At 34.1% G+C, this 8751-nt stretch overlaps 1 long non-coding RNA gene across 3 annotated transcripts; it reads right to left on the reverse strand.

Moving 5' to 3' along the window:
* Positions 1-1449: 1449 nt before the first annotated feature.
* On the reverse strand, positions 1450-3290 carry LOC111891169 (uncharacterized). Of its 3 annotated transcripts, XR_006186157.1 has the most exons (3): positions 2086-3187; positions 1892-1980; positions 1450-1792 (listed from the first exon to the last, which is right to left on the reverse strand). It is a non-coding gene; the product is annotated as an uncharacterized LOC111891169 (long non-coding RNA). The 3 variants fall into 3 exon arrangements; XR_006186156.2 differs by having other exon boundaries at positions 1910-3290; XR_006186155.2 differs by having other exon boundaries at positions 1892-3290.
* Positions 3291-8751: the final 5461 nt, after the last annotated feature.

Genomic DNA, 8751 nt, shown 5'->3' on the forward strand with positions numbered 1-8751 from the left:
GATTAAACCTTCCTTAATGTTGTATTGTCGCTTTTATATATGGTTTAACTCAAATACACCATTAATTCGGAATCCTCATTTCCTTAAACTAATCAATTTAGGTCGAAAGACCTAGAAAAACAAACTAACCTAAATATTCTTGACTCCAATAAAACAACAACCACGGACCACCATTCAACAACTAAAGAACAAGATATTATTCACTTGCAAGCCTATTCAATAAGGGATCTCACATACATACTTTTAAAATACAAATATAGATATGGTCTTTTTGCACATGCATGTAAATAAATTCCGACAAATGAAGTATGTTATTTAACGTCATATTTCACATTAGTATACCTATGATAATAACTTACCTGAATATTTGTGGTTACTCGAAGATTAGTGATCTTTACATATCGGTTATAACTTTTATATATATATATATATATATATATATATATATATATATATATATATATATATATATATATATATATATATATATATATATATATATATATATATATATATATATATATATATATATATATATATATATAACCTTCTTAAGGGTATATAAGATTGTGTACCCTAATTCTTAAAACTACGTAGTTTTGTTTAATGATTCCATTATTTGCTTAATTTTTTCATTTTTTTTTCTGGTTTACATCGATTCCTTCCCATGATTATCAACTTCTTTGAACAGAATACTTCCAGTATCAACGTTTTGAAGAAAGAAAACTAATTTCAAACTTATCTATGATGCTCCAATTCAACAAAATTCAACAAAAAGCAATCGGCATGTGGCTCACCGTGTTCTACTCAATCAATCTTTCCCCTACTTGGTCAAGGTTACGAATCAAAATATTTTTGAAAATGAGGTTTCCTAACGAGAACCTGGTTCAATTTTTCTAGTAAGTAGTAATCTACAAAATAATCATTGCTTGTAGGAATTTAACTTGACCAAATCTGCAAAACAAAAAAAGCTATCGGGTTTGTTTTAGATTGTTTTTTTTCACATTAGGTTAGTGAAGGTTTTTTGATATTAGGTTGCTTTTGGAAAATCATGTGCAAGATTTTATTTATTTGCAAATGTAGTAAAGGATACCCACCAGGTGTTCGACAAAATGCCATCTCGTATATTTTAATAGTTTTTTTTCTTCATTTTTGATATGAATCAAGTTATGTATTTTCCTCTCTATTCGAAATTCCCCAACCTTAAGTTTCTAAGGCTTGTTTTTTAGGTTTGTTCTTGGGGATTACATACCATCTTTTGGACAGGGGCAAAATCATCCAACAAGGTGAAAAAAGCATCAAACTTATGTGTAGATTAACCCAAAACTAACCAAAAATTAAAGATTTCAGTTTAACATCTATTAAAACATCATCGAGTTTGCAACAGAAATAACAATTTACATTTATTAGTAGAATTAGCAACCAACTTTTCATTTTATAGCCAAAATATTACGGTACTTATCTTTTTTATAGCCAAATTTTCTGATAAAGTGGCATACACACAAAGATTTGAATGCCTATACAAATTTGATGACTATATAAAGCTAAGACCTATACAAATTTCATGTAAAAGCTTGTAAATATATATCAATAATCAAATGCCTATAAACTTGATGTTGTATAATATGACAAGCTGATGCCAACTGTAATAAAATTTGCTCTGGTATCAGAGCTTCCCACTCCTATGGAGGTTCAATAGTTGAAGCTTCATTTAAATTTACCAAAATCTCCATTTTCACTTCTTGAGGTATTCCTATGACATCCTTCCATTCTCTATAATTGTGTCAAGAAACTGTAAACATGACAAAATAAACAAATAAATAAAAATCCAATATGTTTTACTTTCTAAAAATTAATGCAATTGACACGAATTATACAACCACATTTCAACCTGTTCAAGAAATATCACCTACGCATAAGTATGACCCTCGTAGTAAATTATATTTCAGCCCTCAAGGTTTATGATCTTCTATCCCGAAGCTGCATCACAGAACACAAATAAAATTTAAAAAAAAAGTATTTGACAAGATGATAACACATGCAATCAAAGAGTTCACAATAAATGGATCAATTTTTAACACTTACATTGCTTTTGGGACCCTCATTCTCAATCTCGTCTCTTTAAAATACATAAATACCCCTATAAGGTCTATAAAATGCATACCCAATAAGGCATAAAATCATTTTGGCTAAATAATATGTGTGCTTTTTTAATCAAAATCTATGTCATTACTCTGCATCTGGTTTCCCGTGAAAAGAAGCAGGAGCAGGTCACCGTACATGATTGATAGGAAATTAGGAATTGGTCAATTTGAACATAATATTTAAGCAATAATACAGACATTTTGAGTTCACAGGAAGTGTTGAACATCAAAACATACTTTAATATGCATAATATGTTAGCAATTTTGATAGAATTCTTCCTTGTAGCAATTTTATTTCCAATTATAATAGACTATTTATTAAATTTTGATGATAAAAATGATGAATAAATTTAATGATAATTATGATCTATTATACCCTTTATGTGCTATTTCTGCCTGTTGTGTAAATAAATCAGTCGCCACTTCACTCGAAATACCCATTTCAGCCATTTTTCATATCACCCTATGTAGGCAGGATGGGCTGCATATACTACAATTGCAAGTGAAACTGAAACCCCAAAATGTGAATCGAAATCACACGACCTAGAAAACCTAAAAATCTAGATCGAATTTAGTTATCAATCTGAGAAACTTTAGTAAGATATGAAAAAAAATCTTTGATTGTTGCTGAGATTTAGATAACAATCAGAGAAACATAAAAATGAAGAAACTTTGTGAACACAATTAAATTGACGAACCTAGATGTTGAACCTGAGAAATAAAACGAAAAACTTGTTCTACATGGTCGTTCTCTCCCTCGGTGCTAATGAAATTGTTGAATGTTGTTGGCTCATGGTCGGCATGAACATCGAAGATCATAAAACTCAAACCAAAGAACGGTGTGTAATCAGTTTTTTTTGGATGTACGTTAACTAGACTGATTAGCTTTTTCATGAAATTTAGGTAGAGGTCCAGAAGGAAAGTGGCAAAATCCAATTTTGATCGAGGGATGGGGGTCGATCGTACGCATGGAGATTAGAGAGGCAAAGTAAAAAAGGTTATGAAGTTGTTTGCTGTCGAAACGACGTAGTATAATATTCGGGTACCTAATCTTTTATATATATATATATATATATATATATATATATATATATATATATATATATATATATATATATATATATATATATATATATATATATATATATATATATATATATATATATATATATATAACGTAATTTATGTTAGATACAGGTTTTTTTCTTCATAGTACATGCATCATAATTAAACATAAAAAACACACCTAGACAAGCTTCAAATACGACATTAAAATGTAGAAACTACATAGTAACTTAGGACTGGATTCTAAAAGGGAGCCGAAGCACCTTTCACATACGCTCGTGGCTATCAATAGTGCTTCTTGTATAAATCGTAACGTTTAGCAACAAATGCAGGTCGCGGATATCGCTTCTGTGGTTCTAGTGGCTGTGGACGCAGGGAAAGTTCATCGAGTACCCCTCTTTGCCTCGGTTCCGAGCGTGAAGAATGATTCACATGCTCAAGAAAACCCAAGGCTTCGTTGATATTGTTTGTTGAAGTTGAAAGAGGATGATTTGTCAGAAGTGGTCCGGCACTCTGCCAAGATTTATTAGGACCATAAATGTTCCCGGTCCTAACGTGTCCATCCACTGCAAAGCTCGGTCCAAACTGCATCGGATGGGCTTCAGCTGAATGGTAACCGTGGATCGCGCTTGAAGGATGATACTTATTTGGGCTAGAGAAGTGGCTAGTTTTTGTGGACCAATTTCTATTATTGTGGAATTTGGGTGGGACTGAGTTCTCATAGTTGAGCCCGTGGTTTGGGTCGTAGCCCGAATTTTGACTACTCGACATGGTTGGGGAATAAACGTATTCCTTCAGAAGCTCGATTTTTGAAGGGGAACCAACAAAGTCCTTGCACCCAGTAGCAAGGCCTCGAACCCGCTCAATTGTCTTGCTCTCAACTGCATATTGGTTAACGGGGTTTTTCGTCCCATGTTCATTACCACCTCCTCGGGCTGGAATGTTGATGTGGTTCGAGTAGCCTTTCGTCACGTAGGTCTTACCTTCCATTCTTAGTTCGATGCAAAGATTGTGTGTTTAACTGCTTGCTCGATTTGGCTACGTTTGTGGGTGAATAACCGAGAAGGATGTAGTGTGTTATATAAGTATAACTTGACATTAAGCGATTTCTCGTGTTGCACACGGTTTCCATTAAGATTCTTTTTGAGGGTTCTAAGAATCGAATTCTAGTCCTAGGTCTTTTGATACAAGTGGAACATATTCCTACCTAAAGGGTTTGTGATGGAAGTCGGTTTGTATAGCAATCATTGAATACAGATACTAATTTTGACGTTTTGATTACATATTCCCCAACACTATTTGAGATCTTTCCGTATGCTTTAAGTAACGTCTTGGATAAAGACCATCTAAGCTACGTTTAGGTTTCATGGGACTTGTAGTCTTGTACAAGACGAGTTTTTTAGAACTATATTTTAGATGATGAGGATTTTGGTGTGTATTCACCTTGCACAAATAAGAGACCCTGAAAAAAGTCTTACTGTCACATCTTTTTAAATCTAGCAAAAATTACAATTTTGTTTTATTAACATCGGCTGCATAACAATAACATACCGCATTTAAGACATATATTATAAATAACTCCTACGGTTCAAATTATATGACATGTGTATGTATGTGTGAATTGTGATTGTGTATTCTTTGGATAGGTTCGAATGTTTATCTAAACATGACGGATAAATATTTTAATATACATACAAACATATAATATATATACATTATTTTGAGATAGATTGGAATATATATCTCCTTTTTAACTATAATTTTTTCTAAAAATGCTTTTTCTTTTAGAGTGTAATATTCTTTTCACACTTTCGCAAAAATGTTGGAAGATGTTCTTTTGGTGAAGGATGTGAGATCTCATTTGGAGCTTACAAGCTTCCTTTCTGGTGGTGTTACAAGGTGAAATAGGTGTCTTTCAATTAAAGTAACATTTTTATTTGGAGACTTGTTCTTAATATGTTGCCTCCTAGATGAAATTTGGATAAACAAGGGGTAGAATTGAAGTCTATGATGTATTCGTGTTGTGGCGATGTGAAGGATGACATCAATCATTTGTTCATAAAATTTTAGGGCGTCAAATATTCTCTCTTGGTTTCATTCATACGGATACACACACACACACACACGCACATATATATATATATATATATATATATATATATATATATATATATATATATATATATATATATATATATATATATATATATATATATATATATATATATATATAGGATAATACATATGGGCCTACATACAACCATATAGGGCTAACATCTAAATGGGCTAATATACAAATACACTAATACACCCATGCATTTGGAGGGATAGATAAGGATCAAACACTCAAACTGGATCTAAAATCATAGAATAGCAAATGAGGAAGACCTTTCGTGAAGATGTTAGTGTATTGAAGAGAGGAGGGAACGTGTAGAAGCCGAACTTGCCAAGTAGCGACCCTATCCCGAACAAAGTGAATATCAATCTCTATATGTTTCGTCCGCTGATATTGAATGAGATTGTATGAAATGTAAACAACACTATCATTATTGTAGTAAACGATGGTGGCTTTTGCTGGAGAGAAGTGAAGCTCGCAAAGAAGATTTCGAAACCAACAAGTCTCAATAACTGTCTTAGTCACCCCTCGGTATCCAGCCTTAACACTGGATCTCAAAACTTTTGCCTTTCGTTTGGAAGACCAGGAAATTATGTTGTCTCCAAGGTATACACAGTACCCACTAGTAGAGCATCACGAGGCGGAGCATCCCCCTATTCGACATCAAAATAAGCAATGAGACCTGCAGTTGTGGAAGGGTATATATGATGGGTTTTCTACATAGCAGACAATCCTATATGTGCATGCAACACTAATTTGAGGATCTATGTTTTCACTATTAGACATACAAGCATTGAACACAAAAAACTAGAAACCCTAACATGCATCTAATAATTTAGAAATAAACATAAGAAAAGATTAGATCACATACCTTTATTGCTATATAGTAATAACAATGATTTCTTGATGATCTTGAGCTTTGAGAACAAGCACCACAAGTGTAGCACCTCTAATGACTCACAAACACACTAGGGCAAGAGGATGATTATGAGAGAGAGGAGAGAGGAGATACTTGCTCAAAATTTTGGCTCTTTTAGGGTTTCTTGGAGGTGTATAAAATTATTAGGGCTGGGGGGGTCTTTTTATAGTTGAGGCAACTAGGGTTTTGAGGTGGAAAATCCTAATCCCTTAGCTTAGGGCCTAAGCAGCCCATGGACTCCCTTCCTTAAGGCTTGGATGAAATCCTCTAGAATATTCTACGGATTTTTGGCCCTCCCTAATAAGGGTGATCCAAGAGCCCAAAACCACAACTATCAAATAATTGCAAGACAGACCATATACTTTTAATCAGTTCCTTTAACCCCAAAAGTAATTCCAAATTAATTTCTGATTAAATACTAATTAATAATATGATTTATACTTAATATATTATTCTCATAACATATTAATAAATCATTTTATATACCAATTTAGTATTCCAAATAATAGATTGAACCTCTCTCTCCGATAGTCATTCTGTCTAGTTGCCAATATGAAGGCGACCCAAAAGGACCATGCTACTATCAAATCAAGTATATAACAATTATAGTTATGGGCGTAGACACCTAATCCAACAGTCTCCCACTTGGATAAGTCTAAAAGCTATGATTGAAAATACGACCTCAAAATTTGACTAGCAATTGTAGCTCTCAGAGCTGCTGTCGAACTCTGATCTAGTCAGTTACGTGTCCTAAGATAAGGGATCATATAATCCTCCATTCTCCAAGATATCATGCACACAAATGACATGGAGCATAATTATTCTCATTATCCAAAAATTTGGTTCCCGAGTTCTGATTTGCAATGACAGAGAACTTAATCGAATACATCAATTCAGTCATGACCAGGCTTGACACATAAGTCAACACCAAATCATCGAGGGGCTCAAAATATTGCTTTTTATCCTTAGGGAAAACGGAATAGATATACTTTGACTTATATTCTTGTACTATTTACTCATCAAATGGTACACAACAATACTTTTTATAACATCAAGTTACTGATGTGTTTACGCACTATCAATGCACAACCAACTCGTAAACAACAACTCATATATCTCGGTTTAAAGATTATATGATATTTTCTATCTATATGTCTAGATCTACCATGATCTATTGGTTCCTTGGTCAAGGTAACCGATCCTTTATTATTACAAAAAATTTCCATAGGCTCTTATATGGCTGGTACTACTCAAAGGTCTCCACTGAAGTTCTTCAACCATGAAGCTTCCTTTGATGATTCGCTCACAACTATATACGCCGATTCACATGTAGAATCAGCTACAATCTCCTGCTTGGAACTTTTCAGAGTCATTGCTCCTCCATTAAAGGTAAACACCCAACCAAAATGAGAACGGGAGTTGTCCCTGTCTGTCTGAAAGCTGGCATCACTATACCCAAAAACTCTTAAGTCATCACTACCACCAAGCACAAGGACCCAATCCTTAGTTCTTCGCAGATACTTAAGAATGTTCTTAACTGCTATCCAGTAAGTCTCACCGTGGTTTCCCTAATATCAACTAACCATGCTCAAAGCAAAACCCATATTAAGGCGAGTACATGTCATAACATACATGAGTGATCTAACGGCGGAAGCATATGGAACTCGACTCATTTCCGCTATCTCAGCATCCATACTCAGACTCTGAGTCTTACTTAGTTCGGTATTCGTCTAGATAGGTAACTCTCATTTCTTGGAATTTTCCATGCTAAAACGCTTTAGCACCTTATCCAAGTATGTAATTTGACTAAGTCCAATTAGTCTTCTATTCTTATTCCTTAGAATCCTTATTCCCAGAATATTGGCAGCTTCTCCCAAATCCTTCATAGCGAAACATTTTCCAAGTCAGGACTTAACTTCCTGCAAGGTTGGAATGTTGTTTCTTATGAGTAGTATGTCATTAACATACAATACCAGAAAGCTGACTATACCCCACTAGCTTTGACATATACAAATGACTTATCTTCACTCCTAGAAAAACCAAACTCTTTGACTTTCTAATCGAAACAAAGATTCTGTCTGCGAGAATCTTGTTTCAATCCATAGATTGATTTCTCAAGCCTACACACTCTATTTGGGTACTTAGTATCCACAAAACCTACTGGCTGACTCATGTAAACACCCTCATCCAGCTTTCCATTAAGGAAAGGGGTTTTGATATCCATCTGCCAAATTTCATAATCATGAAACTCAGTTATAGCTAACATAACCTTAATAGATTTAATCTTAGCCACCGGTGAGAAGGTCACATCATAGTCAACCCCTAGTGTTTAAGTAAATCCCTTCACAACCAGTCGTGCCTTGAACGTGTGTATCTTTCCATCCATGTCGGTCTTCTTCTTAAAGATCCATTTGCACCCAACTGTCTTATGACCTAGTACATTGTCAACCAAATTCCAAACTTGGTTGTCATACATGGAATTGATCTCGCTGTCCATTGCCTCTTTT

This window comes from Lactuca sativa, chromosome 8 (genome assembly GCF_002870075.4).
Source record: "Lactuca sativa cultivar Salinas chromosome 8, Lsat_Salinas_v11, whole genome shotgun sequence".
In the NCBI taxonomy this organism is placed as follows: Eukaryota; Viridiplantae; Streptophyta; class Magnoliopsida; order Asterales; family Asteraceae; genus Lactuca; species Lactuca sativa.